The sequence below is a fragment of the Canis lupus genome, chromosome 19 (assembly GCF_048164855.1).
Source record: "Canis lupus baileyi chromosome 19, mCanLup2.hap1, whole genome shotgun sequence".
Lineage (NCBI taxonomy): Eukaryota > Metazoa > Chordata > Mammalia > Carnivora > Canidae > Canis > Canis lupus.
In genome coordinates, this window is record NC_132856.1 from 15,229,684 (window position 1) to 15,257,642 (window position 27,959).

Sequence of the window (27,959 nt, forward strand, 5' to 3'; positions counted from 1 at the left end):
AAGGCAAAGACCAGATGGCTAACTCCTAGCCCAACATTCAGCATGTATTAAGTTCTCATTAAACATTTTTGAATCACTGGGATCCCTGGGTGGTGCAGCGGTTTGGCGCCTGCTTTTGGCCCAGGGCGCGATCCTAGAGACTCGGGATCGAATCCCACGTCGGGCTCCTGGTGCTTGGAGCCTGCTTCTCCCTCTGCCTGTGTGTGTCTCTGCCTCTCTCTCTCTCTCTCTCTCTCTGTGTGACTATCATAAATAAATAAAAAATTAAAAAAAAACATTTTTGAATCACTGAATTGAATAAATTAAATAAATGAATGTCCTTATGTAATTGGAGCATATTATATCACAAGCATTTTCTTCATATCATTAAGAAAAGTCTTTGAAACTATAATGCTTAATGACTATATAATTCCACAATCTTCTCCTGGTGAGAAATAGGGCTTTATCAATTATTTGCTATAACATATAACATATTACAATAAACATCTGTGTTAGAAATGCCCATTTTGATTCTTTTACTATCGGTACATAAACAATAGTTTAGATTAACAATTAGCATTCAATTTTTTTTCACTTTTGGTACATTTACCCTTAGACAGTCAGATCTTCCTAAAAATTAAAGGACCACTTAGGTTTTTTTTCTTTTATACTGTAAAGATTTTAGTTGATAAGAGAATTTTAGAATCAAGTTTCTTTGTTTTCAGTTATTTGTTCTCCATTTTGATTTCTCTTTTCTCATATAATAGTTGCTAACGTAATTAAGTAGTTTGTGCCGGTATTACACTTAGTAACGATTCCTATATTGAGGTAGGCGGTAGAGTACAAAGGTTATGATTTGTGCTTCTGAGGCTTCTACACCAGCTTGACACAGCTGTGTGAGTTTGAACAAGTTAAGCTCTAAGTTTCTAACAGTACGTATCTCACGGGGTTTGTGAGAATTAAAGAGATGTGTATGTGCCTAGAATATAGCAAGCATTCACCAAATATGAACAAATTAGTTAATAGAATGCCAGCTGCTGAAACAAATCAAGCAAAGAACCCTGGTGGTTTAAATAAGGCAAGTTTATTTTGTACTTATGTAAGGGAATGTGTTCCTGGTTGGGTGGTCTCCTCATGGTCATTCAGGGCCTAGGCTGCTTCCATCTGTTGCTTCTTCCTCTTCTATTTCCATAGACTTCTTTCCTCTTTTCCTAGAGGCTGGGGAAACAGAGAAAGAAGAAAGGACCATGGGCAAATTTTATGGACTAGGAAATGACTTACATCACCTCCACCCACATTCTGTAAACAAGAATTCAGAGAAAAGTCTGCATCTAACAGTATGAATGTAGACCAAGGGTGTGCCTAAAAGGGAGATGAAGAAATCTTGCAACATATAATGATCTATATTAAAAACAGAGTTATGCATGTTAGTGATATAGCAATCTCTCCCCTTGTAGGCTCTCTCACCTAGTCCAAATCACAAGTCTGACACGGTAGGAGGGAAGAAATGACTGGATCAGAGTCATACGGCAAAGAATAGGTTATCATTATAGCAAATAAAATATACTTGAAACAACTACTAGGCAGGGCTTTCCAATTATCAGTTCCTTTTAAAACTGTTCTTGGAGATGCCTGGGTGGCTCAGTGGCTAAGCGTTTGCCTTTGGCTCGGGGCATGATCCTGGGCCTGGGGATCGAGGGCCACACCAGGCTCTTTGTGAGGAGCCTGCTTCTCCCTCTGCCTATGTCTCTGCCTCTCACTGTGTCTCTCATGAATAAATAAATAAAATCTTAAAAAAAATAAAAATAAATAAAACTGTTCTTGGGTGATTGCCAACTTGAATACCATCACACATTACCTTTCTGAAGTTCCTAGAGACCTCAAGCCGGGAGAGAAAGGCTTCAGCTGCCCCATCAGCAGCTTATCCTCCTTTTTCTCTCAGTAACACCCTTTTTCTTTCAGTAATCATAAAACTTTAAGGTAGTTCAGAATCATTCCTCATAAGAAAATGCTTAGAGACTACTGCACTGGAATTCAGTGCGCCTATTATCATAAATTTAATATCCACATTTACTTTTGGTCCTAGGGGCCTAGCAGGCTATAAAAGAGAGATTGGCAGGTCGAGTAAGTATAACCGGTTTATATACATCTGCAGAAACACTGAAACTCACAGAATTTTCCCTACACCTTCCTCTGACAAGTTTTTTTGCATTTCATTTTATTTTTATAATAGAGGCGCTCACACTTTTTATCTTTGAGCATGTTAACAGTCTCTTCTGAGGGAAGCATTGCCCAAATTCCATTTTCATGGATAACTAAGTATCCATTTACCAGACTAATCATCGGTTGGAATCCTTATTCTCTTAAATTTGATTCACACTGTGCTCTTGACTCTGTATCTCTGCCCAAAATGGCATTGAATGCATGCTGTCTTTTTGGAAAAGGGACTTAATTTTTGAGTTTTGTGACTTTGAGAGAAAGAAAGCTGCAGAAAGATATGTGATATATAAATGGTGACTTATGCTAGTCATGGGAAGCAAGTCCATATTGCAGTTCAGTTTAGCAAATACCATCGGAGTTGACTGAAAAAACCTTAGAGAGAATCTGGATCAATCCTTTCATTTTACAGATGAACAAATCCAAGTCTCAAAAACACTAATACTTCTATTTACTTGAAAGCATCAGGGAAATTTGGGTAGATTTAAACCCTGACCCAAAATCATAGGGCTGGTTAATAGGGATACCAAGCCTAAAATCTAGTTCTCTTGATTTTCAGATCAGAAATCTTTCTCTAATATTAGTGTATTAGTCTAGTATATTAGTCTAACAAACTAGTCTGCTAGATTGTTAAAAGAAATTTGTATTTGTTCTAGTTACAATAATAATATGAAAAATAAATATAAGCATATTCTGAATATCTGAATGACTTTTTTATAATTGAATCAGAGAAATGCTATCTACTGCCAGTTACCTACATTTGTGTTTATGATCATGTTGATGCCAAGCAGTGCCACTTAAAGTATTTGGAGCTAATGAGAAAAAAACAGAGTGGTTTTGATGTATAAATGATGTCTTCTCACCAGTGAAGGCCAGATGATGTCTCAGCACATTTTAAGAAAGAAGGATCCACAGAAATTTCATATGAAAAAAAGGATTAGAAAACAAAGTGACTCCATAATATGGAGTAGTTTAAGCATGCAAAAAGAAAAAGAGAGAGAGAGAGAGATTGATATTGGGCATCAGTACCATATTTACACTTCAAGAGACGATGTAATTTTAGAAAAAAAGGAAGAAAAAAGGTCAACTATTACATAAAATTAACAGTTGAATTTGGGTCTCATTAGTTTGGTATTTTTTTCATAAGTAGTTTTATATAAGTGTAATTGCTGGTATGAGTTGAACTGTATCTCCCACAAATTCATATATTGAAGTCCTAACCCCAATAACTCAGAATGTGACTTTATTTGGAAATAGGGTCATTGCAGATACAACTGTTGAGTTGTGCTCAACTGTTGAAGGGGGTGGGCCGAGATCTAATATGACTGGTGTTGTTATCAAAAGAGGGAATTTGGACACAGACACACACATAGGGAGAACACCATATGAAAACAAAGGCAGAGATCAGGGTAATGCTCTACAAACCAGGGAACAAACAAAGATTGTTGGCAAACTGCCAGAAGCTAGCAGAGAGGCATTGAACAGATTCTTCCTTGTAGCCCTCACAAGGAACCAAACCTGCTGACACCTTGATCTCCAACTTAGTTTTCAAAACAATGAAAAAATAAATTTCTGTTGTTTTAAGCTTCTCAGTTTATAGTTCTTTATTACAGCTGCTCTAGTAAACTTTTACAATTGCCATAAAATAAACTACACATATCTAAAAATATACAATTCTGACTGTATAAGCCTGTGAAACCATCATCACAATCAAGATAATGAACATATCCATCATCCTCAAAGGGTTCTTTGTGCCTTTTATACTTAATTCCTTCCTACTCATGCTCTTTTCTTTGCTGCCCATCCCTTTACTCAGTAAACTCATCTGCTTTCTGTCATTATACATTAATATGTATTTTCTAGAATTTCTTTCACTCAGCATGATTATTTTGAGATTCATTCATGTTGTTGTATTAATTGTTTTTTATTGCTAAATAGAACTCCATTGCATAGATATGTCACCATGTGTTTATTAATTCACCATTGATGGGCATTCGAGTTGTTCCAGATTTTGCCTGTTACATATGAAGCTGCTTTGGGTATTTGTTTTCAAGTCTTCAGCTCGATATATGAATGCTTTCATTTCTCTTGGGTCAATACCCAAGCATGAAATGACTGGATCATATGAGAGGTATATGTTTTACTTCTTAAGAAACTGCCAAACTGTTTTCCAAGGTGGCAGCACCATTTTTCATTCCTACCCTCAGTTTATGAGTGTACCAGTTGGTTTGCACATTAAAATCACTTGAAGTTTAATGCCTTTAGGTAGGTAAGAACTTTTAGATGATTCAGTCACACCATGCCTATTGCCTTATACCTAGCTTGATTGTTACCAACCTGTATGGTTTTGAATTTGCAACCTCTGATTTATTTATTTTTTATTTTTTTAATTTATTTATTTATGATAGTCACACACAGAGAGAGAGAGAGAGGCAGAGACACAGGCAGAGGGAGAAGCAGGCTCCATGCACCGGAAGCCCGACGTAGGATTCGATCCCGGGTCTCCAGGATCGCGCCCTGGGCCAAAGGCAGGTGCTAAACCGCTGCGCCACCCAGGGATCCCTGCAACCTCTGATTTATAAATTGATTTAGAATTGGTTATTCAAATATGTTATTCACATGTTACATGTGTACAAATCTCTACAAAGTCCTGAACCAAAGTCAGAAGATAAGAGTGTGCCATTGACCAGTCAAGTACCTCTCAGTGTGCCATAGCTTCCTCTTAGCTTTAATGTGCTCCCTGAAAAGTCAGAGTAAAGACATTTGTCCAGCTTTCCTCCTCATAGAGTTGTTTTTGGGATCAAATCAACTGTTCAAAGAAAGCTCTTTGCAAACTACAGGATATATAGACTATTTTTTCATAATACCATGATAGTGGAAGTTTCTCTGAGAGGTGGGTTTCTAGAATAAGGTTCCCACAGATTGTGATACTTTCGTGATGTGGGTGGTGTCTAATGTAGAGTGCACTGACCAACTGTACCTGCTGCCTTCTCCCTCATTTCTGGGCAGAAAACAGATATCTGTAGACCTTGTGACAATGGCTAAGTATCTTACAGGACAGTTTCTCTTGAAGACTCTAAGGAGTCTGGGATTGAAAGTTAGGAAACAATAATAATAAATGCAGCAGCTAATTCTTATTAAGTATGCATTATTTGCTAGGCTGGTACAATATTTTTTTAATTGAGGTGTAGTTGACACACAGTGTGACATTAGTTTCAGGTATACAGCATAGTGATTCAACAACTCTATATATTATGCTATGCTCACCACAAATGTAGCTATATGGTGCAATTTTTTTGCATGAATTCCGTGTAATTCTTACAATACCATGAGATAGATAGGTATGATTATCACTCTTGTTTGTTTGGTTTTTTTTAGATAAGGTAAAATTAAGATCTTAACAAAGGTAGGTAACTTGCCCCAGATACTAGAGCTCTATAGTGTCCAATCCCAGCTATGCTATCATCATATAATCTGAAAGGCCTATGATTAAACATCATTTAATCATATTGACATACCTGTTGGGAAAACATTTTAAAAAATTAAAAAAAAAATAGGGCACCCCGGGTGGCTCAGCTGTTTAGCGCCTGCCTTTGGCCCAGGGCGTGATCCTGGAGTCGTGGGATCGAGTCCCACGTTGGGCTCCCTGCATGGATGGAGCCTGCTTCTCCTTCTGCCTGTGTCTCTGCCCCTCTCTCTCTCTCTCTCTGTGTGTGTCTCTTGTGATTAAATAAATAAAATCTTTTTTAAAAATTAAAAAAAAAAAAAGACTGAAGTAGTGTCCCAGGAACTGTACTCAGATTTATTAGAGTAACAGTCACATTCACAAAGTAATAAGATTTGAAAGTCAATAGCAAGGGATTTGACAATTGTTAAAATGTAAAAAGCAATGAAATTTCAATTTGTAATGCTGGAGATTTTGGACAGGTATGCGTGAAGGGCCAGCCATGGACCACCTAGTTGATTCTTAAGGACTGACCAATCATATGGGATGTAGTTTGCCAAGGACCAGGATTGGTCACTTCCTAGAACATCACTTGGTGAGCCTATAGAGAGAATTAGATTCTGAAAACCACACATTTTATTCCCCCCAGAATTCTTTAAATTAAATCATAAGGAAACACCACATCAAGGCATAAAAGCAAATTTGTCTGGGTTCTTGGTTACAACAACCAAATCTACTTTAGGTAGTTTAGGTAGGAAGAGATTTACTGAAAAGTATTAGTTAGTTTGGGTCTCTGGAAGAGCTGGAGAGCTGGGCATGGATGTTGTACATCCAAGAACAAAGCAGCTAGAGAACATGCCCTACCACCAGGCACCTATTCTAGTGGAGGCACCATTGTCATTGTTGTCCATCACTTGATACTTGATGGTTTGGAATCTAGAAACTCTACACAGCCCTCCCTAAGATGCTGCCATAGTCCTTGCCAGATTTGAATCCCCAGCTTATGGCTGCCTTTTCGTGTAGCTCATTTGTACCTAAGTGTTGCTTGACTGAACCCAGGCCTTGTTTAGGACAGGAAGCCATCTTTAGAAAGGGGTTGGTTGGGTGCTGGGTAGGTCAGTTCTGATCTACTATCAGCAGTACCTGCCATCAGTGATCCTTTAAGAGGACCACAGCCCCTACTCAACCTCCACTTGCCACTATTCCTTGATGACGATGGGGCCTTGTTGGCTGGTCATTCACTAAATAGGCCCCCAAGGCTCTGCAGACCAAAGTTAGAAAACCCCTAAACTAGATTTTTCTAAGATTCTCTCTAGTGCTAAAATGCTTTGATTCTATGCATTTCTAAGATTAAATTAAGGTAGAGGTGTTTAAAGAAGTTTTTTTCCTGTAGGGGTTGGCTAATTCCAATATATTCTCTGTAATTATCAGTGGTTAAGAATATTATACCTAGGGACTATGGCTTCATGTACATTTGCATTTTAGTGCAAATCCTAATTCCTCAATTAGATATATTAGTACAAGAACATCCAATTCACACAAGAGGAAAGGAAATGGTAAGAGAAAAATAGGGAACATTTGACAAAGATGTATAGGATTTCCTTTACAAGGGTATATTTATTTTGATACTTTCAAGGGAAGGGTTTTTAAGTTGCAAGTACTTGCAGATATAGTTATAGGGAAACTGCTTATAGTGTTTTGGCAGAAGTTCAGATTTACAAAATCCAAGCACAAAAGTCCAATAATCGGAAGAAAGAGCAAGCAAACTTAAGCTACCTTAAGTTATACACTTATCTATTTACATAGTCTTTTGCAATCTAACATCTCTCAGTGACCAGAAAATAACATTCTTGTTATCACCAAGGCACTCCAAAGACATCAGAAATCAGTGAGATACCATATTATTAAACAGAGTGTGTCCGTCAACTGTATGATAACTTGGTTATGTACTATGTTATTGAGCCTAAGAGCTTGGGCTCTGGATTCAGCCCTTTAGAAGCTTTTAGTTAACTTACTTAGAAGATGGGAATAATGATAATAACTACATCATGTTGTAAGTATAAAATTGGGATAATGTATGCTAAATTACTGGCATATTCCCTGGAATATAAGAAATGTTGTCTAGTACAGTCAGCAGGACACCTACACTGGCCTTTGGTCCTTTGCAAACTCAACTGATATTGGCAGCCAAGCAGTAATTAGGGGAGGCTGCTGCCCAGGAGAGAAAAAGTGGCTCCACCAGTTGATTCTCCAGAGGAAAGAGATGTGATATTCATAAATGTGCAATCAATCCACCATCCTCCCACTATCACTGAGATGCAGAGATAGATCATCTGTGTTCCCCTGGGTCTTCTTTAACTCTTGAAGATTGCCCTTGCAATTCCTTAGGGACTGATTTCATCTGTATTTGATTTAGTGAACATCTATATGCATTGACTACATACATGCAAAGTGCTGTGGCCTATGAACTGGGAGACTAGACAAACATGGATGCTGATTTAGCAAATATTTGTCAGGTTTCTACTATATTCTAGGGATCATTTTTGGCTCTAAGCATCAGCTAGGTCCTAGAGGTTCTGATGTGGGCTGTGGTGGTGACAAGGGGGAATGATGTTAAATAAGCAGATATTAGGATTGACCGTGTCCCTACACATATGGGAAACCACAGGTAAAGTAAACAATCATCTTAGTTTGCCTGGGACTGAGAGGTTGTCTGGTGCACATAATTTTCTGTTTTAAAGAACTGAGTTCTTTCTCAGGATGTGTTATTGTAGTGCTAAAACCAGAAAGGTCCTAGCTAAACTGGGATGAATTGGTCGTACTAACAGGTTTTATATCTCCTATTGGACAGTCTCTACCTCTGAGGAGTTTAATTCCCTTCATTCAAAATGAGAAACTGCCCTGGAATGCAGCTGTGATGTGCAAAGAGATCTGGAGTGGGACTTCAGAAAGCAGCCGACAACTTGGCCCTGGCTCTCACTATTTTGATGACCCTTGACAAATTAGCTCTCTGAACCATAGCTCATCCCTCTAAAGAAGCAAGGATACCTATCCTTGGGTGTTTGAACAGGTTAAATGAGATAATATGTGTACATGTGCCTGGCTCAGAAAAATTTAAATTTTTAAAAAATTTTTCAAATAAGAAAACATGCTACTGGCTTAAAAATAAGAAGTTGCATATGTACATGGTTTTCTACATCAGCTTTCCATCATTTGTGCTTCATATATTATCCTGGAAATGCCCTTTAAATGTTTCCATTGGGTGTGTTCCAAGTTACTAACAAAATTGTAAAAGTCCCTGAGTGCAAGCATGATCTTTTTATGTTTGGGGTATTTCCTAAAAGCCTCTAGAACATAGCATGGTCAATTCTTGGGAACACAAAGTGATGAGGCTGGTTTGTAATGCCCGGGGGGTAAAATAAGCAGCAAATATTGTGTTTATTTTTACCTACATTTTAAAGTGTAAATCCCCCACCATGAATGTTATTCCTATATAGAGAAAAGGAGCTAACTCAGATCAAATCTTTTTGAAGCCTCCCCCTTATCTAAATTATTGCATTTTAATCCCTTTACCTGCATGATTTCCTTGCAATGTGCAAATTTAATGGTAGGGAAAGGTGGCAAGAGAGGACAGATATATGCCTTGCCTTGCTAAGTAGACAGAAATCCCTCTGTGCCTGTGAGCCTGAGAAAACACAGTTTAAATGTCAGAGCTAACACCGTGGGTCCTAGAGTTTATAAGCAGCAACGAGCCAGCACATACAACCCACATTAGCCAAATGGAGATAAACTTCTTTGTAATTTCAGATTTTCTATTAACATAATAGGTTAGTGGGCCTGCTCCTTTAGGAAATCCTAAAGAGATTTCTTTAAAAGTACTATTTAGAAGAGAAAATGTCACCCATTATTAGCTAGCTTTGACTCTTCCTGTATTAATTTCTCATCTTTCTCCCTCCATGTCTTTCACATCAGGCAATTTCTGCCACTGATTTCTTACCAAATGTTCATTCAGCATCCTTGACATATATCCTTGTGCAGTGGCCGTAATGGTCTTCGCATTAGGTCTCTTCTGATAATTGAATCAGCCAGGCCAGTTGCTTTTGTGGCTAAAGGCACCACAGGTTCTGAGAGATGGCTCATCATCAGGTCATTGGGATCAACCCCTAAACCAGATTGGAGAGACCTACTCAAATTGCGTTATTGGAATCATTCCCTTCTGGTGCTTAAAGGATATTCCTGAGTTTGTGTCCATAGAGTATAAGAGGTCACTCCAAATGATTTATTTTCAGGGTAGGAGAAGGGCGGATAGGGTTCAGCAGAATGCTTATAATTGCTAAAAGAGCCAATGAGACTTCAGGGTGTATTAAAAGAAGCATTGTGTTTAAAACAAGAGAGGCTAAGTTTTAGCAGAATATGAGCAGCAGTCTTCAAATTAAATTATTGATTTATTCAACTAACATGTGTGACACCTACTTTGTAAAAGGTACTGGGGTATGAATGATACAAATCTAAGAAGTAGCACACTAAGACAGATGTAAATCATATTAAGTGATAGTCCTGTGCTGTTTTTCTGGTTGAGCTCATGGGAGTGCTAGAATCTTTACTATAGTAATCACAAACTGAGATATCTAAACAAGGCTGGCTGATGAGTGAATAAAATAGCCCGGTGTCAACTGTGCCAAATTGGACAAAACATGCCCTGTTTAAAGTGGGCAGCTGCTATTCAATACTATTAGATTGTCAACTTGTGAGAATGTGGATTTGGTTTTGCAAGAGAAACTGGAGATTCAGAATTGTGCATGAAATATTTCGTTTAAAACTATTGTCGAGGGATGCCTGGGTAGCTCAGTGGTTGAGTGTCTGCCTTTGGCTCGGTGTGATCCCAGAGTCTGGGGATCGAATCCAACATCCAGCTTCCTGCATGGAGCCTGCTTCTCCCTCTGCCTGTGTCTCTGCCTCTCTCTCTGTGTGTCTTTCATGATAAATAAATAAAATCTTAAAAAAAAAAAAAAAAAACTATTGTCAAGATGGTAGCTAATTCAAGTATTTAAAAGCTCCATAGAATCTTACATGTCTTTGGGCAACATCCTGCTCATGGGCTTTCAGTTTGTAATTCTAACTCTCATCAGTAGGCTCTCATCACCTAGTCAAGGTGTATTTGCCAATATGTAGAGGGGCTCTTTAACTTGGGACTTCATATAAATAACCAGTTGGTATAGATTGCCAAGAGTCTGTAATAAGATGCTCTGTCCAGAGCATCAGATCCATTACAAAGGAACTTACCTTTTCTATGTCCTCATGAAAGAAATGCATGTGTTCAGTTACTGGGTGGTAGCTCCTGAGTAACTTCTGGAATTGTCTGGATGGAACCTCTATTCCTTATGGAACACCCAAGTTTCAACTCTTCCCCTGCTGCCTGTATCATGCCAAAAAGAAATGCCTCAACAAACCATGTACATGATGAACAAGCCCCATAATAAGAGAAGCAATGGGCCATTTTCATCTCAGTTATTAATTATGTAAAATACATTTGCAATACCAAATCTGATGATGATTACCATTTTATTTGTTTGGCTGGAATACAGAAAGTAGATCATATACACTTTAGTTGCCTTTTTTTTTTTTTTAAGTAAAATAAATGGAGTAATAGGTACCATTTTCAGTGAGGGGTGATCACTCATTAGTTGCAAAGATGTGAAGATTTGGCTGGTACATTTGTTCAGAGTTGTCTTTCTTGGAGTGGAAAAGCTAGAATTCAGGCAGAACCTGTCACTTACACAGAAGCTACTTTACCCATGACTCACCTGGATTAAGCTGTCTCACATTAGCATATGTAGAGCAGGATTAATATGACTTGGGACAGGGCTAAAGGAAGAAGGAACACATTTTATACTTGGTCATGAGATGAGTGATTGAAGCATTAGCAGCTGTTGAACTTATCGTCTTTATTTTCTTAATAAAAATTTGTGATTTTTACATTTTTAACATAATAAAGAGAAGAGTAAGTTATATTTTTACAATTATTTGTAGATGATGTGATAGACTTTTGATAAGTCTATCCATTTTCAACACTTATAATTTCTTCCAATGGAAAGTTGAAAATTTTGTGCCCTTTTTCATCTATGTTTATGCAAAATATGTTTTCCAAAATTCTTTTTTTATGTGTGTGCTTTTTCTAAGCACTAATCACTTCACAAAACAACCCATTATTCATCACAATAGTTTCATGAGGTAGATGTTGTTATTCTGCTTTACAGTGCAGGAGCTGAGGCTTAGAGTAGTTAGCAACTTGCTTAAAATCTTGCAGTTAATAACTTAAATAAATAAGATTTGAATCCAGTTCTGTTTTATTCTCATAGCAACTCCCTTGCCAGCTATGAAATATCCAAGTAGCCTGCTTAGGTCTCAGAAAAAAAATTCTCATTAGAGAGAGACTAAGGAAGGTAAGATAGGGAATATTCACACTGTAATAATTTTTTTTTCTGTCATGCATAAAAAAATGCAATGACTAAGAATCATATATATCAAATATACTTCGATATACTTAATCCTTGAGTGCCCCTTGCACCTTCACTGTGGACAAAACTGAAGACCAGCATGAGGCTGAAGGCAGTAGGAAAATCAAGTTTCAGGAGAGGTTCAAGTGTGTACTGAAAGGGTGAGTTCAGGTTCACAGGCAGGCTAAGTATCAGGCCTGGGTTGAAACAGCATTGAGTGGATGTGACAGTGATTTTTTTGTGTGTGTTTTTTAAAATAGTATTTGATGACTTTCACTTTGAGTGGCATCAAAGTAATCCTGTGCCACAATAACTGCTCCAGAAACTTGTTGATTCTTTCTTTGGTATACTCTAATGTTCCTGCCTCTCTCTTTTCCACTTGTATCATTTTTTTCCAAATTTCTACAATCCAAATCAAATGTTTAGGTTGGAGTTATAACACATCAATCTTGGAAAGAAAAACCATGGAGTTCAGTGTTTCCCAAATATCAAACCCAAGCTGTTTCTAAAAATGTACATTTTTATATTCCACCCCTCAGAGGTTTTCATTTATTAATTTACTGTAGGGCTCCAGGATCTATTTTTTTGTTGTTGTTAGTTTTATTTTGTTTTGTTTTGTTTTGTTTTAATCTTCCCAAGTGTTTTCATTAACCATTCTGGTTTGGGAAATTCTGATAAAATTCATCTCCTTCCATCCCACATCATGCTTTCCTCCAACTGCACACCTGCTCAGCCCAGGGATTATGATAGTGTTGGTGAAGGAAGCTCAGCTGTATGAAGACACTGAGCTAAGGGCTTTACCTAATTTGTCCCATTTAATACATATAACAGTCTCAAGAGACAGACAATATTATATACATTTTCCCTGTAGTCTTTGAATTTGCTAGGAATGCACTCTCTTCTAGATTTTTGCTTAGGTATTAATTACTTGCCCTGCAAGGTACCCCTGCCTAACCTAAAGCCTTGGTTACATGCTTCTGTAGCATATATGCTCATTTCTATTCTTCCATATTTTATTGAGAAAACAATAGAGTTTAAAGCCAATGGTGGGAATTCTGTAGCCCACTCTGGATTTTAAAACCAGATTTGCCACTCTCTGACAATGTTACTCTGGGGAAGCTAACATTGCTCTGTAATTTCCTCTTCTATAAAATGGAGATTTAAAATAATATCTCCTCGCCCAGTTTTGAAGGGGTGGTTTCACGTATGAGATGAACCTTATCATTCAACCCTGCCTCAGCTCTTGTTGTCACTCAAACTTTTGTGCTTGTCCAAGTAACCTAATATATATATATTTTTTCAACCTAATATATTTTCAAAGGTTTCTAGTAGTTAAGGATGTGCCAAGACTTGTCAGTGTCCCAAAAGGGAGGATCCCAGCACCTAGAATCAGGCAAACCATATCCCAGGCAAGTTTTTAAAACTCTGAAAATAGGGGATCCCTGGGTGGCTCAGCGGTTTGGTGGTGCCTGCTTTTGGCCCAGGGCGTGATCCTGGAGTTCCGGGATTGAGTCCCACGTCAGGCTCCCGGCATGGAGCCTGTTTCTCCCTCTGCCTGTGTCTCTGTCTCTCTCTCTTTCTATGTCTATCATGAATAAATAAATAAAATAAATCTTTAAAACTCTGAAAATATATACAGCCCTGTGTGATCAAAAGCATAAGCCCTGTTGGCCACCAGAGCCAGGCAATCTGGAGGTGTTTCCTGGGTGGCAGTCCACAAAAATCAGAGCTCCAGATGAGTGTATAAGATCTTTTCTTGATGATTCCAGTGAGCTGGAGCAAGGCAGAGAGAGAGTGAGAGAGCACCAAGATGGCATTCAAAGCCTGATCTTTGAGAGCAGTTGTATAAATGATGAAATGTGTGCCAAACCTGAAGGCTGCCCCTTAGGCCAAAGCTCCAGGACAAACAAAGAAGCCTCTTTCACAGAAAGACTGAGGGGTCTGCCTCAGTTTGCTGTCTGTGCAGTTTCCCAGAGTGGTAGCCTGCCAAAAGCCATCTTTCTGATTGCCACGGTCCCAAGGGGCCCAGGAGTGCAAGCATGCCCAGCCATCAGAGCCAAGGATGTCTCCTCCTAGTCAGCAACCACAAAAACAAAAAAAAACAAACAAACAAAAAAAAAAGGCACCAATCATAAAAACCAGGGCACCAGGCACATATAAAGCTTCCTTCCAGGAGACACTGGCACTCTAGAGCATAGCAGAAGATGAGTGCAAAGATAGCTTCCACCCACCTTGGTCTCTGGGAAGGATTATAGTCAGCCCCTATATGTGTGTTTAATTAGAAGCCTGCCCCTCAGGCCACAGCCAGGAGCTAATAGGCCTCCTTCACACAAAGACCAAGCTCCAGGGTTTGTTGCCTCTTGCTGGGCCTTGGGGGTGGTAGCTGTTTAGGAACTCTTTCTTCTTTGGTTACAGTCCTGAGAGACCCACAAATGAGGCCTTGCTGGCCACTAGAGCCAGGTGATGCAGAGGTGTCTCCTGGGTGGCAGCTGCAAAAACTGGGGCACCAGATGCATGTAAAAACTCCCTTTGGGGAAATATTGGTGCTTGGGAGCACGGTAATGGGAAAGTAGGATGATGGTGCCTACTGGTGTCCATTCTGAAGAGGCAGGCTCCTAGATGTGTGTGTTTAATTGCATGCCTTCCTCTCTGGCCAACACTTTATTGTAAGCAGGTGAAACTTCTTCATTTTAAGTCTGGGTGCAATCCACTGCTTCTGAGCCCAACCCTGGGCAGATAGATCAGCCCAAGCACAAGAGGCCTTTCAGAGCTTTTTCTCAGATTGTGGGCCTCAGGATATGAGCCATTGGTTTTCAGTGTTAGATATTTTGGGGTATGTCTTAAAGGTTGGAATGCTTGGTGTAGGTTCAAATGTTTTACTATCTAGGGAGAAATTCTGAGTTCAGATTTCCCTCCTGGTAGTTCACAGCACCAGGGTTGGGGTTTATAGCAAGATGGTGTAAGACATATTCCTCCCCATGCTTACTTCAGCATTATTTACAACAGCAATGTATGGAAACACCCTGCATCTATCCATGGATGAATGGATAGACTGGTGTATTTATGCACAACAAAATATTATTCAGCCATAAAAAGAATAAAATCTTTGTGTTTGCTACAACATGGATAGACTTCGAGGGTATTATGTTAAGTGAAGTAAGTCAGAGAAAGACATACTGGATGATCTCTCTTATATGAGGAATCTAAAAATAAACACGGGTATTCCCCACTATCAAAAGTTTGTTTTATATCACTTTGCTTTTAGGAAAGACTTCCATTAGTAGTTTTCACTAACTGAAAGAAATCCAAAGAGGGTTTATGCTTTTGTGAAAAAAGGTGAAAAGCAAAAATAAAACTCAGTGTTTGTATTGCAGTGAACCCTTTTAGGGGCAGTGCATACCCCAAGCAGCAGGAATGGCACTGCCAAACTGCTTCCCTGGGAGCTATACCCAGCTTCTCAGCATCAAGCTGCCTAGCTTTGAACTGTGTCTGGGAGCATCTGTGCTTTATCTCAATTCATTTTGTGCATCTGTTAGCAAGATGCGTCCTAAGGTATCAGAAAAGCCTATGAGAGTTTATCTTTGGGGTCTGGGGATGCCAAAAAATTTTCCATATAAATTAATAGTAGTTGCTTTTTTGCTTTAATCTACTTTGGTTTAGGACAGATTTCAAAAGGAATGTTCAACTTTGGATAGTGGGGAAACCCATTAAAAAAAAAAAAAAACACCAAGTTTAGAAATACAGAACAGATTGGCGGTTGCCCAAGGTGTGGGGTAGGGGCTGAGGGAAATGGGTTTTTGTTCCTTTTTCTTTTTTTTGAGCTTAAAAAATAAATAAAAATGTGATTTGGAGAAGTTCTTTTACCTTTTATTGTATGTCAGATTACATATACAATATAATTAAATTATAAATCATGTAATTGAACAAAAAATTTGTGTGTAAACTATTAATTGATGTCTAAATACAATATGGTTTTAAAAATGAAATCATGTATATATAATTGTATTCATAAATGTGAGTACACTAATCAAAAGCTATATAACAACATTAACAGTAAATCCAAATATAAATATATTCCTCTGAATTTTATGTTTCATTGAACATCAGAAACCACCACTGTATTAAACTGAGTTAAGAACAAAAAAGAAAGTATTTAAAAATTATATAAAAGATTTAAGAACAAAAAAGAAAGTATTTAAAAATTATATAAAAGATTTAATGCTTCCAACTCATTTTCTTTTTGCAGTAAGCTAGTTTGTTATTTAATCTAAAATGCACAAAAGAATGGAATTCACTGTTTACTATGACAATTGGAAATGAACTAAAAAAAAACAATTTCAATTTTTGTTATTCCCTTTTCATGTTACAAATGACCAATTCACTAAAAAACATTGAAGCAGTGTTAAAGGTGATAACACAGAATTAAAAAATATTGCTAGGTACCACCTAAAAAATTATTCTGTCTTTCGGCTAATTTGTAAATCTCACTTTTTCCATAGCATACATATACAATATTTTTATTCCTTTTTGTATCATTTAGTTTGTCCATAAACTCAACCTTAAGAATGAATACTTAGTTAAATAGAGAATAGGCCCAGGAATGGATTAACTGCCTGATAAATGTTACCTAATTATTGTCTTATTACACCAAATTTTGGTTGTCCATATACTTTTCTTTTTAACCTACTAGGCTTTGAGCATTGAGGAAGAGATGACATCTTATTTAATCTTGTATCTCAAGTCCTATCTGCAAGCCCTAGCAGATAATAAGTGTTCAATAATGTAATTCTAATCTGTAGGAGGGTTCAGAATAAAACATCAGAAAGATCTCCAGCCCACACTCTGAACAGTTACAAGCCTTCTAAATGCTACTACTCTACTGTCAATTAACAATAATTTATGTTACTATTATTTAAGCATGTGACTAAGTTTACTCAGTGCTTTGCCTATCAGACATCCTAGATTTGAATCTTGCTGTGTTTCTTACTCCTTTGACTTGGCATTGGGCAAGTCATTGCACCTCTTAGATCCTCATTTTCCTCATCTGTAAACCTGAAATGAAACATCTACCTTGCAATATAGTAGTAGGATTAGCATGAGAGACATGGTGTACTGTGGTGTACATGGTGTACAGTGCCTGTGATGGAAAAGGTGCTCAGTAAGAGTTAGGTAGGCTTACTGTTGCTTGGAGGGGGTTCAACAGGAATGTTTGTTGATATGGCCTCTGTTCAGAGTTCTTAATTTGCATGGCCTGAAATCTTTTGAGGTCAGATTTCTGTAAGTACTGTGATGATTGAATTGTGTCCCTGAAAAAGATATGTTGAAACTCTAACTCCTAGAACTTCAGAATGTAACCTTTTTGGAAATAAGGTAATTGTTGATGGAATTAGTTAAGATGAGATCCTACTGGAGTAAAATGAGCCCTAATTCAGTATAACTGATGCCGTATAATCAGAGGAGAAGGAGACACAGGGAGAAGAATGCTGGGTGATGACAGAGAGATGGGAGTGATATAGCTGCAAGCCAAAGAACACCAAAGGTTAATGGCTGCCACCAGAAGGTAGGAAGAAGCAAGGAACAATTCTACCCAGAGCCTCAGAAGGACTATGGCTTTACTGACACCTTGAATTTGGACTTTTGGCTTCCAGAATTGTGAGATAATATATTTTAAATTGTTTTAAGCCACTCATTTTGGGGTACTTTATTATGGCAGCCTAGGAAATTAACACAAGTTCTATGCTAAACTTAATGACCACAACTTTTCAAAGTTACTCCAGAAAAAAAGGAACACTTATAATACTCAAAAAATGAGTTAATTGAGGTTTTCCACAGATGCCAGATTTTTCCATCCTAAAAATGATTATAGAACATTGGGTGTGTAGAACAACTGGTAGATTTCTGGGGGGATAGGAAGAGAAACAAATCCTTGATCTATCACAGTCCACAGAGACTTTTGTTTTTTATTTTACCCCTGAATTTCAAAAGGTTTTGTAAAGAAGTTTGAATCCCTGGAGAACCAGAAAGCTTTCAGTTGTACTTGTTTAAAAAGGTAAGAAAATCCTGTTTGCATTTACTATTTATGAGTCATGGCTTCATATTGTCACATGGCCATGTGATGCTTGCTTTTAAGAACCTGCAAATGAGATCAGATTCATTATTTTTTAATGTAAAGAGGATGATGGCAAACTCTGCTGAGTAATATAAACCAGACTGTCACTCTTGCCCTAGAATTTGTATTAACATTGTTCATTTAGAAACTACATGCCGTATTTAAAACATCATATTTGACACAAAAGCAATATTTGTTGGAAATAGCATTCAAGTGTTTAATTGCAGTACATGATTCATGGGAAAATCTTCAATTCTGAGTAACTCCATGGTACTAAAACTCAGGTGCACTTTTTTCCATGTAAAGCACACATCTAATAAGGAAACCCATTGGCTGTGTACTTGTGTTTCTCTTTCATCAAGGGAGCAGCTGCCATTTCTGCTGCTAAGTTTTACTCAACTTCTAAGAGTAGGGAGAATGAAATCAAATAGCCAGATGAGTTAGTATAAAAACTAAAAACTAACCGTATGGTAATCCAAAGTGTTCTAGAAAATAATTTCATTTTATTTATCTCTCAAGTCTTTCTTCTGCAGAACACAAAGTATTTTGTTCCAAGTCTGAAATAATGTAGCTGAAAATCCAGTCTTGTTCTAGAAAAGATGTCATTCTCTGACCTTTGCTTATGTTCAACTCTCATGTTTCCCTTCTGATCTAAGCTTTAAGGAAGACACTTAAGTTATGGAATGATGAAATTCTCTTTTGAAGGAAGCTGTTCCACATTTCCTGGGGTGAATTTTTGGCCAAGATTCCTGCTACATAGTTGTGGGTTCTTTCTAGTGTTTTTTTTTGTTTTGTTTTTTTGTTTTTTGTTTTTTGTTTTTGTTTTTGTTTTTTTACAGATTTGCATCTTCCCCCAGAATTTTCCTAAAATAGCTAGATTATCATAGAATATGTTTTGCACTTAAAGTCCATTTTCCATTTTCATAGACAGCTGGCAGCGAGAGAGAGAGAGAGAGAGAGAGAGAGAGAGAGAGAGATCACAAGCAGTGGGGAGGGGTAGAGGGAGAAGCAGACTCCCTGCTGAGCAGGGAGCCCAGTGTCAGACTTGATCCCAGGACCCTGGGATCAGGACTTGAGCCAAAAGCAGATGCTTAACCAATTGAGCCATCCAGGTGCTCAAAAATGAATTTTTTGAAAAGGAATAGCTCTCAAGCTGGGCCTCTAGTCTTGCATTTGTTTAGTTATTTATTTTCCATTTCTTTAAAGCTTAAATATAAGAATCTTGTTTCATACTTGTATGTCTTCTGACTCATTTCAGCCTAGCATTGCTGCCTGCAGAGATGGTTTTGAAACTTCATTTTTTGGCCATTGTACTGCTATCTTTCCCAGAATTGTTTTAGTCTAAAGAGTTTTTCTTTTACAGACACATATTCTACATTTTAATCAGATCTATTGCTTAAAATATTCAGGAGAATTGGACCCCAAACAGAGCTTTGTGGCACTATTCTAGGGACTTCTATCCAACTCAATATTGATCTTTTAAGCAGCACTCACTGGGAATGGTTCAAATCATTGCTAATCCTTGTAGCAACAGGTGATTATGGAAAATGTGAAGTGCTTTGCTAAAATGGACATGGACTGTTTCTAAATCCTCACCCTGATTCAGTAGCTTAGAGTTTCCCATCAGGTTTATCTGTGAGTAAATTTGTCATCCTATATATTTGACTCTAATTTTTTGGCATCAAATTTATTGATTAAAAAAATTTGAATCTCTTATTTATTTAAGTTGTTAAATATTACTGATGGTCTTTTCACTTTCAGACTCCCATTATGTAATTTGCTTAAATACATGGATATGAATATATGGAAGCAGCCAGGCATTTCTGCATCGTCTCTCTTTTGCAAGGCTTCTCTTCAGCCTGAAAACCTTGATTTGGGGTGAAGAGCTCAGGATCAGGAATGAAAATATCTAGATGCCAGTATTTAATCTGCTCCTTAACTAGCTGTGTAACCTACGATATGCCCTCTAACCTCTCTTAGCATTAGTTAATTCTTCTGTAAATAATAAATTCTACTAGATGATTTCTAGGAGTTCCTTCTTGTTGTAGAAACCATAATCATAATCAGTCTGTTGAGCACAAACAAGAAATCCTCAGAGGAGTTTTTATAGGGAGAGAAAATGAGTGGTACCATCCAGTACCTATACAATTTTAAAAAATGACAGTGAAAGGAAGGGAGCTATAAACTCTGCAGGAATTTGGAGTGGGTGTCAGACTGTTGGGTGTAGATTTCATGGATGGAGCCTAAACAAAATGGAGAAGAGAAGTAAGAAAGGGTTGATGTTGGAAATATTTTTAATTCTTGTTTTATTTTGTTGATGTTTTAATCCTCTCTGAGGTCAACGTCAGTGCAAGATACCTTCCCACCATTTTTTGGAATACTGCCTTGACATTTAATCAGGAGTCTAATTTATACTTTGATTTCAAAAATGGATAAGGCAGTACCAATTATTTCCAAGCACACCATTTTGAAGTGATACATCATTTTATTTGGAGTGAAATAACATTCAACATATAGAAACTCGTAAAACCAGGCAGAACAATATAAAAATTGTCTTCTGGCCTTAGTAGCATTTGAAGGCAAACAACTCAGATAATTGCCACTAGTATTTGCTTTTTAATGTCAAATAAAGGCTGAGAGAAAAAAACCAAGAGAATAATAGATGGCATCAATTTAGCTTGTGCTTTGAGGGATGAAGTAAAATGTAGTGGTTAGGAATATAGGCTCTGGTATTGGACTCTGGATCCACCATTTGTGGTTGGATGAGGTTGTAGATGTTACTTAATCTTTCGTACTTCAACTTTTTCATCAAATGGACATAATAATAAAATTTATGGAGATTTTGTTAGGGTGAAATGTATTATCACACAAAGAATTTAAACTAGTAGCTGTAATGGAGGAAACACCCAATAAATATTGATTATTATTATTGTCATACTTAGTGCTTTCTCCCATAAAAACATACACATTACTAAAAGGAATACAGGCTAGAAATGATATGAAATGGAAAGGAGAAATGAGAAGAATTCTGAGTTATAAATTCTGAAGGCATAAATTATTGTAAACGAAGCCTTGTCTACAAGTTCTCTTTATGAAATGGTCTCTCCAACAGTTGGTCTCTTCGTGCCTCTTTACTCTTGAACCCAAAATTGTTGCAAAATTAAAGTAAAAGATCTTAGAATTATGAGAAATCTCTCTGGACCTTAGAAATCATCATGTCATGTGATTTTAATCTGTGATTTTATTATTTAAGATTCATTTATTTATTATCATACAACTATAACTAATTAGACGTGGCAAGAATGCAACAATAAAAAAAATAATGCAACAATAGCAAAATGTAAGCATTGTTTTGCCTAACCTGTGAATTCATGGCAATGATTATGTGAGAAGTTAGTTATACAATAAAATAATTTAAAGATCTATTGAAAATCATTAAAATGAATAACCCAAGATAAATAATCCTTTTAGGAATTTTTGGCAGAAAACAAAAAACTATTACTGTCAAATGGGTATAATCAATATTCCTCTTTCAAAATGATCTGTAATTCTTTTGTCTTGAGTTAACTCAGTTGTGGGAATCAACACCTGGAGAATGTAGTGGGGGTGAGACATTACATGTGGGAGTAAAGAAAGCATTAAAAGGCTTTAAGAATTGGGGGTACGAGGTAGGAAATTCATCTGCTCTATAGAGGATCAGCTAGCTTATGATTATGAAGTATTTCATACATTCTTAATTCTGTAGCTGAGCTAAGACCTATTTCTTCAACTCTGTATGTCTTTTCCTTTCAAAGCTTTCTGACAATTCTCCCTCCCTTTTTCTCCCTCTCTCCATGCCTGCTTTTGTTGGGGACAATATGAGTGCTAATGGGAAGCAGTGAATAGAAACAATATGATGAACTTAGTCCAATCTACACTTAAAGGTAAGAAAGGACACTTCTTGAACTATGAGAGGTCTTAGGCAGTGAAAGACTCTTTGCTTGATTTATTTAAAATGAGGCTGAGTAAAGCAGTGGAAAATACCTGTCAAGCAAGACTGCTGCTTTGCCAGGAAGATGGGTTAGGTGCTTCTAGAGTTTCTCTTAAATTTCTCTATTTTGGTGGCATAAGACATTATTAGTTCATCATACTGAGTACTGAGAAAATTGTTTGCTGATAAAAAATGGCTAGATTTGAGCAAATGAAAACAAGGCCAATAAAGAGCTACAAGACAAGACTTTTGCATAAAACTCAACAACATAGTTTCACAATGAGCCCCTTGCTAAATGCAAGGCTTAGTTTTCTTCCAGGTTAGTCACCTGTGAATCTATTGATGTGTGTACAAACTCAACTTTCCTCCAAGAATTGAATTAGGCTGTAAGGAAGACATGAAATACAAGTTGACCCTTCTCTGCAAAATCTATTTTTTCCTACTTTATAAAAGGAATCATATTTGAAATGACATAATGCATGCATGTGTGCCATCTCCTACAAAAGGACTGAAAACCATTGAGTATCATGGAAAACAATTTTTTTTTAACCTTTTCAAATGTTTTGACTTGTCACATTATGTTTTCACCTTCTACCTGATTATCCATCATTACCATGACAGGGCAAGTATGTTCTCTTTTGTGATCTTCTCCCCTAAAATAAGTATGAAAAGTAAAGGCCACCTGTTGCCATTTAAGAATTTGGTTTTTCTCTAAATCCACTTGACATTTCAAGGCTTCACATCTGCTACTTTGTGATAACATTTTCCTTTATAGACCATGTGGTTTCTAAAATGGTGTCACGTGAGTAAAAATCTAGCCAAGTATGGTGTTTACAATTTCTAGCTTAAGGTTGTTTTAGGATTTCATCCCCCATAGGCAAAAGGGTGCATGGTGAGTATTCTGGGCTCTTATCTAAAATATATGAGTACATTTCTGCTCATGTTCCCATTCTGATCCGTTGAAAGTGACTGCTCAGACTACTGGGTTGAGATTGGCTATTTATGGATGGCCAGGTAAAATAGTCCTTGCCGATTTAGGATGTCTGTCATAGGTGAGGGATTGACTGGTGTTCTATATTGGCCATTCTTTCCTCAGAGGCTTCTTACAGGCAAGAGAAGGCTGTCACCTCTGTTCCAAACACATTTATGTATCTGGCTGAGACAGCAGGGTGGCCACAAACTTCCACCTACTCGTCCTCTCCTTTCCCCTCCTCTCTTAGCTTGACTGATACTCAATCCCTGTGAGTTTTCTGAACAAAGAGGGGCTATTGCTGGCCTCGATTAAAAAGCCTAGGCAGGGTGATGTGTGCTCATCAAGATAAACATTTATTTGCAACCCTCCTCTCTGGGCCTCAGGGGGCTCTTAATCACCAAAGAGGTTCAGGTTGCAGCAATATTTGCTCTTGGTGCATTTTCAGAGGCCAGGGTAATTCCATGGCCTGCAAATGAAGATAAGAGATGGGCTGCAGCCGAGGCAGCAGTTGTGGGTAGATAAGAGCGTGTTATTCCATGCCAGAGGTTAATGGGAATTGTCAGTGTGGTGGTGATTTTTCCAATCCTTTGTCTCTATTTTGACAGAGGACATGGCCCGAGCCAAACACAGGATCCTATTTCCAAGAACACCTGTCGCTTCATGGATCAAATGTAAGAGATACTTCTTGGGAACTCCTTCTATCCCAATACACCATGTCCGTAGGTCATATTCTGTCTACATTCCTGGCATTAGCTTTCCTTTGGCCATGCCTCTTGCTGCCAAATGGCTAATCTTCTCTTGTCTGCATGTTGTTCGCTTGCAAAGCTCTAAAAATGTTTTTCTATTTCTTTCTTTCTTCTTTGTTTCTGAGCAAGGGATCTAAATGACAGAAATATATTTCAAGTCAACACTTAAATATTTCTGTCAGCATTAGCTGAGAACTCTGGGTAATAATAATCCATAAAGGACTCAAAGTTAAAATTTATTTTTATATTCACTTTTAGAATGCAATCAGTCAGGCAAATATAAACACAGCCACTCAGTACCAAGGGTTGCCCTCTCTCCATGGCTACTGCCTGCATGTGAGTCCAAATCTAGGGAAATCTGGCCCCTGCAGTTGTAAAGGATTCGGACCTAGTAACTAAATGACTAGCATTTGTTTTCAGTGGATTTTTTTCCCTTCTTTTCTAAATAACTGCAAATGGGTTCTGTTATTTTTAAAATGCTAATATTTAGTAGGCTAATCTGTAACATGATAGGTACCATTCACCAGCCTAACAAAAGCAATTTACCATAATCGGGTTATTTCACCTAGAAACAAAGAAGGGGACTTTTGAGTAAATAAAAAGATTTTTTGGCCCCGTTTTGAGGGCATTAGTCATTGTGTTGTTATCTACTATAATAATACCATATTCCATTTATTGAGTGCTTGCCATGAGCCAAGCACTGAGTTAATATTGCTCGTGTGATCCCACTTAATTCTTACGGAAAGTTCCTAAGGTGGGTATCTCTCTCTCTCTGATGGATGAGAATACTGACCTTGAGTGATGAAGCAACTTCCCTGAGGTCACACAGCTAAGAAGAGATTAAACTAGGTCTTTCTGCTTCTAATGCCCATGTTCTTTTCTTCCTCTGATAAAGCAACAGACTTGACCTTCAAAGAAACAGTACCATAAGATCTCTTTCCAGTTTCCAAATTTCTGAGGCCTTCTCATTTTTTCAGACTTCCCTGCGATCTTAAATATAAGAGTACCTAGCAAAGATGAGCCCTTGCTGAGAAGGCTGTGCCTAGAGCCTAGAGTCCGTGTTTCCTGCCTCCTAACCCAGAGCTCTTTCTCAATTTCACCACTCCCTTTCTAGGGGCTAGTGGCAGGAATAAGACAATGGCAAACTATTTTCATAAACCTTTCCCCAACTTACCTCTTCCCCTCTCCACTCTACAGTTGCTCTTCTTTTCTCATTTTCAGACACTGTATCCCTCAACATTTTAATGCATGTTTATTTGCTTTTTGTTTATCATGTTTCCCCATAATAGGATGTCTGCCCTAGGAGAAGAGTGACTTTGTTTCATTCACTGCTGTATCCTCAGGACCTGGAAGAATGTCTGGCCCTAGTAGGCCCCCAATAAATATTTATGAAATGAATGAATGAAGATACAGATCTTTACAAGGCTTAGTTAGATGATTCCATTCCCTTGAATGACTGGTGTTTTGATATTTAACAAAACTCCTCTCCTTCATATAGTATATATTAAGAATTATGGATACTTATGTACTCTAAAAGCAGTGGTTTTTTTGTTTTATAAAAATGATTTAATACACCATTAATATAGTAATGTTTCATATTCACGACACATCTGTCTACAAGCTCTGTCCTTTTGAAAGCTCAGGCCAATTTGTAATTAAATATACTTCAGAAATATTCCTCTAATTTATCATGCAACATTACAGCACTAAACGATTTGACACTTCTTTTCCTATAAAATATGCAAAACAGAAAAAAACGAAATAACCCCCACCTCTGCCAAAAAAAACAAAAAACAAAAAACAAAAAACCAACATAAAACCTTATTCTATTACATTGTTTCAACTTTTGGCCAAATCTTTTTTGGATGTTCATTAAATTTAGGCAAAGTGTGTTCATGCTCTCTCATGTTAAAAGGCTCAGATACTCCAGCTCTGAGGGATGTAGGGAAACTTAAGCTTCAATGGGATTTCTTTGTTTTGGGGGGTAAAAGGAATGCCCTAGGGTGTCCGGTGGCATTTTTGGCTTTTCTTGTTCCCCACACATTGCAGGGTATTTAAGGATTGAGATTCGGGCTACAGCACAAACTTTCCAAGGCATTCATACTTATAAAGCTGTGAGTGTCAAAGGGTTAAGAAAGGCCATGGTTGCTTGATGCTGGAAAAAAAATATTTTTATGCTTCTTACGTTAATCTGGAAAATGATCTTCCCTGCTTGGATAAGGGGGAAAAAGCTTTCTTCTTATTTCATAATGCAACTGCATAAAACGTGATCTTTCTTGCATATGGAAATGACTCATTCTGAAAGGGTTTTCTCAGCCAAGGTTATCAGCTTTTCATTTTTCCTTCAGCACTACTAAAGGTTCCTTTGCTTTATCTTTTCTCGCCTCCCTATAGTGAGCTTTTGCCATGTAATTTCTCCTGAAAGATCCAAATTCCCATTGATTCCTTTTACTTTAGAGTGTTTACTTAACAGCAAATGATCAATGTTGAGCTAAATAGGGAAGAAATCATCTGTATAGTTACATTTCTTTATATCTTTCAGCACATGCTCTCCTATTTTAAATGCTAACATGGCAAACTGTGTTGGATAAGCATTCTGGGGTGTCCATGTGTTCGTTATTTTGCAACATAAAGTGGAGATACTCAATCCTTGAAAATTGCTTTCTGAGATTGGATGCTGCACCGTGTCTCCTAACTCATATTTATCCTTAATAAAAAGGTATTATGGGAGGAATAGGCTTGTACTTGCTGGATCAGTTCTTTACTATAAAAGTAGGTTAAGATACATGGACATTTATTGTTTTGGGAAAAGCTACTCTGGAAAGAGAGAGAGAATGAGAGAGAGATAGAAAGAAAGAGAGAGCGCTTAATATACAGCTATTTACCAGGTAGACGGACTTCATCAGGAATGGTATGGATTCTTTATAAGAAAGTTAAGGAAAGAGGTACTGGGTGACTCCATCAGTTTAGCATCTGCCTTCACCTCGGGTCATGATCCCAGGGTCCTGGGATTGAGCCCTGCGTAGGGCTCTCTGCTCAGTGGAGGGTCTGCTTCTCTCTCTCTCCCTCTGCCTGTTATTCTGTCTACTTGTGCTCGCTCACTGTCTCTCTGACAAAGAAATAAATAAAATCTTAAAAAAAAAAAAAAGAAAGTTAAGGGTTAAGAGTATGGCAACTCTAGAAGGGCAGATTTGAATTTGAGTCTTGACTTCAGTTTTCCAGTTTCTGGACAAATACTCAATACCTCTGTGCCTTTACTTGCTTTCCTCATCTATACAGTAGATGTGGATAGTATGAGCATCAGTCTTAAAACAAAATTAGCATGAAGGTTCAATAGTTGGTCTGTATAGAGCACTCACCACAAAGCTGAGTACATAGTAAGTCCTTAGTTTATCTTAACTACCACCATTATTGTTATGAAATAATTCAGCTGATAAGTGGACATACGGTGAAGCACACTAGGGTTTGGAAAGGAATAATCAGTGGCCTGTGGGTCCTAAGTAATTAATGTAATGTCCTTGTAATGTAATGTCCTTGCTTTGAATCCCTAAATTAGGGTAGGCAACCCCCTGTACACGCTTTCACAGCATCCTTTACTTTTTTTTCTTTACAAAATCTACCACAGTTTTTTTCTTTTTTTAAGATTTTATTTATTTATTTGAGAGAGAGAGAGAGAGAAAGGGAGAGAGCACACAAGCGGGGGAGGAGGGCAGAGGAAGAGGGAAATCAGACTCCCCACTAAGTGGGGAGCTGGACACAGGGTTTGACCCCAGGACCCTGAAATCACGACCTGAGCCAAAGATCATGACTGAGCTACCCACCTGCCCCTAAAATTTGCCACAGATTTAATTATTTGTAGGATTTGGAGTGTGACAGGTGATGGAAGGGATCCTGCATATTCTGTTTGCTGCTTTCTAGCTCATGCATAATCCACTGTGCCTAGAACAAAGTGGGTTCTCAAAGTCTCTGGATGAATAGATGACAAAGCCAGGAAAGATTTTGAGGTACTTACCTGCCTGGCAC

The 27,959-nt window shown here is 37.7% G+C and overlaps 2 long non-coding RNA genes across 29 annotated transcripts in view; one reads left to right on the top strand and one right to left on the bottom strand.

The window, feature by feature from the left end:
- Positions 1-27,959, top strand: part of LOC140609928 (uncharacterized) — a 618,500-nt gene that overhangs the window by 421,828 nt on the left and 168,713 nt on the right. For 22 of the 27 annotated variants that reach the window (XR_012011676.1, XR_012011678.1, XR_012011681.1 and 19 more), the window contains 2 exons: positions 18,124-22,170; positions 23,796-23,861. The exons of 3 other annotated variants lie outside the window; for them this stretch is intronic. This is a non-coding gene — a long non-coding RNA (uncharacterized lncRNA). The remainder of the gene's footprint in view (positions 1-18,123; positions 22,171-23,795; positions 23,862-27,959) is intronic. 2 more of the 27 variants (XR_012011660.1, XR_012011665.1) reach the window with 1 other exon arrangement.
- LOC140609931 (uncharacterized) overlaps positions 1,045-27,959 on the bottom strand; it is a 95,266-nt gene continuing 68,351 nt past the window's right edge. The window contains exons 3-6 of one of the 2 annotated variants that reach the window (XR_012011685.1): positions 11,446-11,506; positions 10,925-11,057; positions 9,639-9,804; positions 1,045-1,197 (exon numbers count right to left, since the gene is read on the bottom strand). This is a non-coding gene — a long non-coding RNA (uncharacterized lncRNA). The remainder of the gene's footprint in view (positions 1,198-9,638; positions 9,805-10,924; positions 11,058-11,445; positions 11,507-27,959) is intronic. The other variant, XR_012011686.1, reaches the window with a different exon arrangement.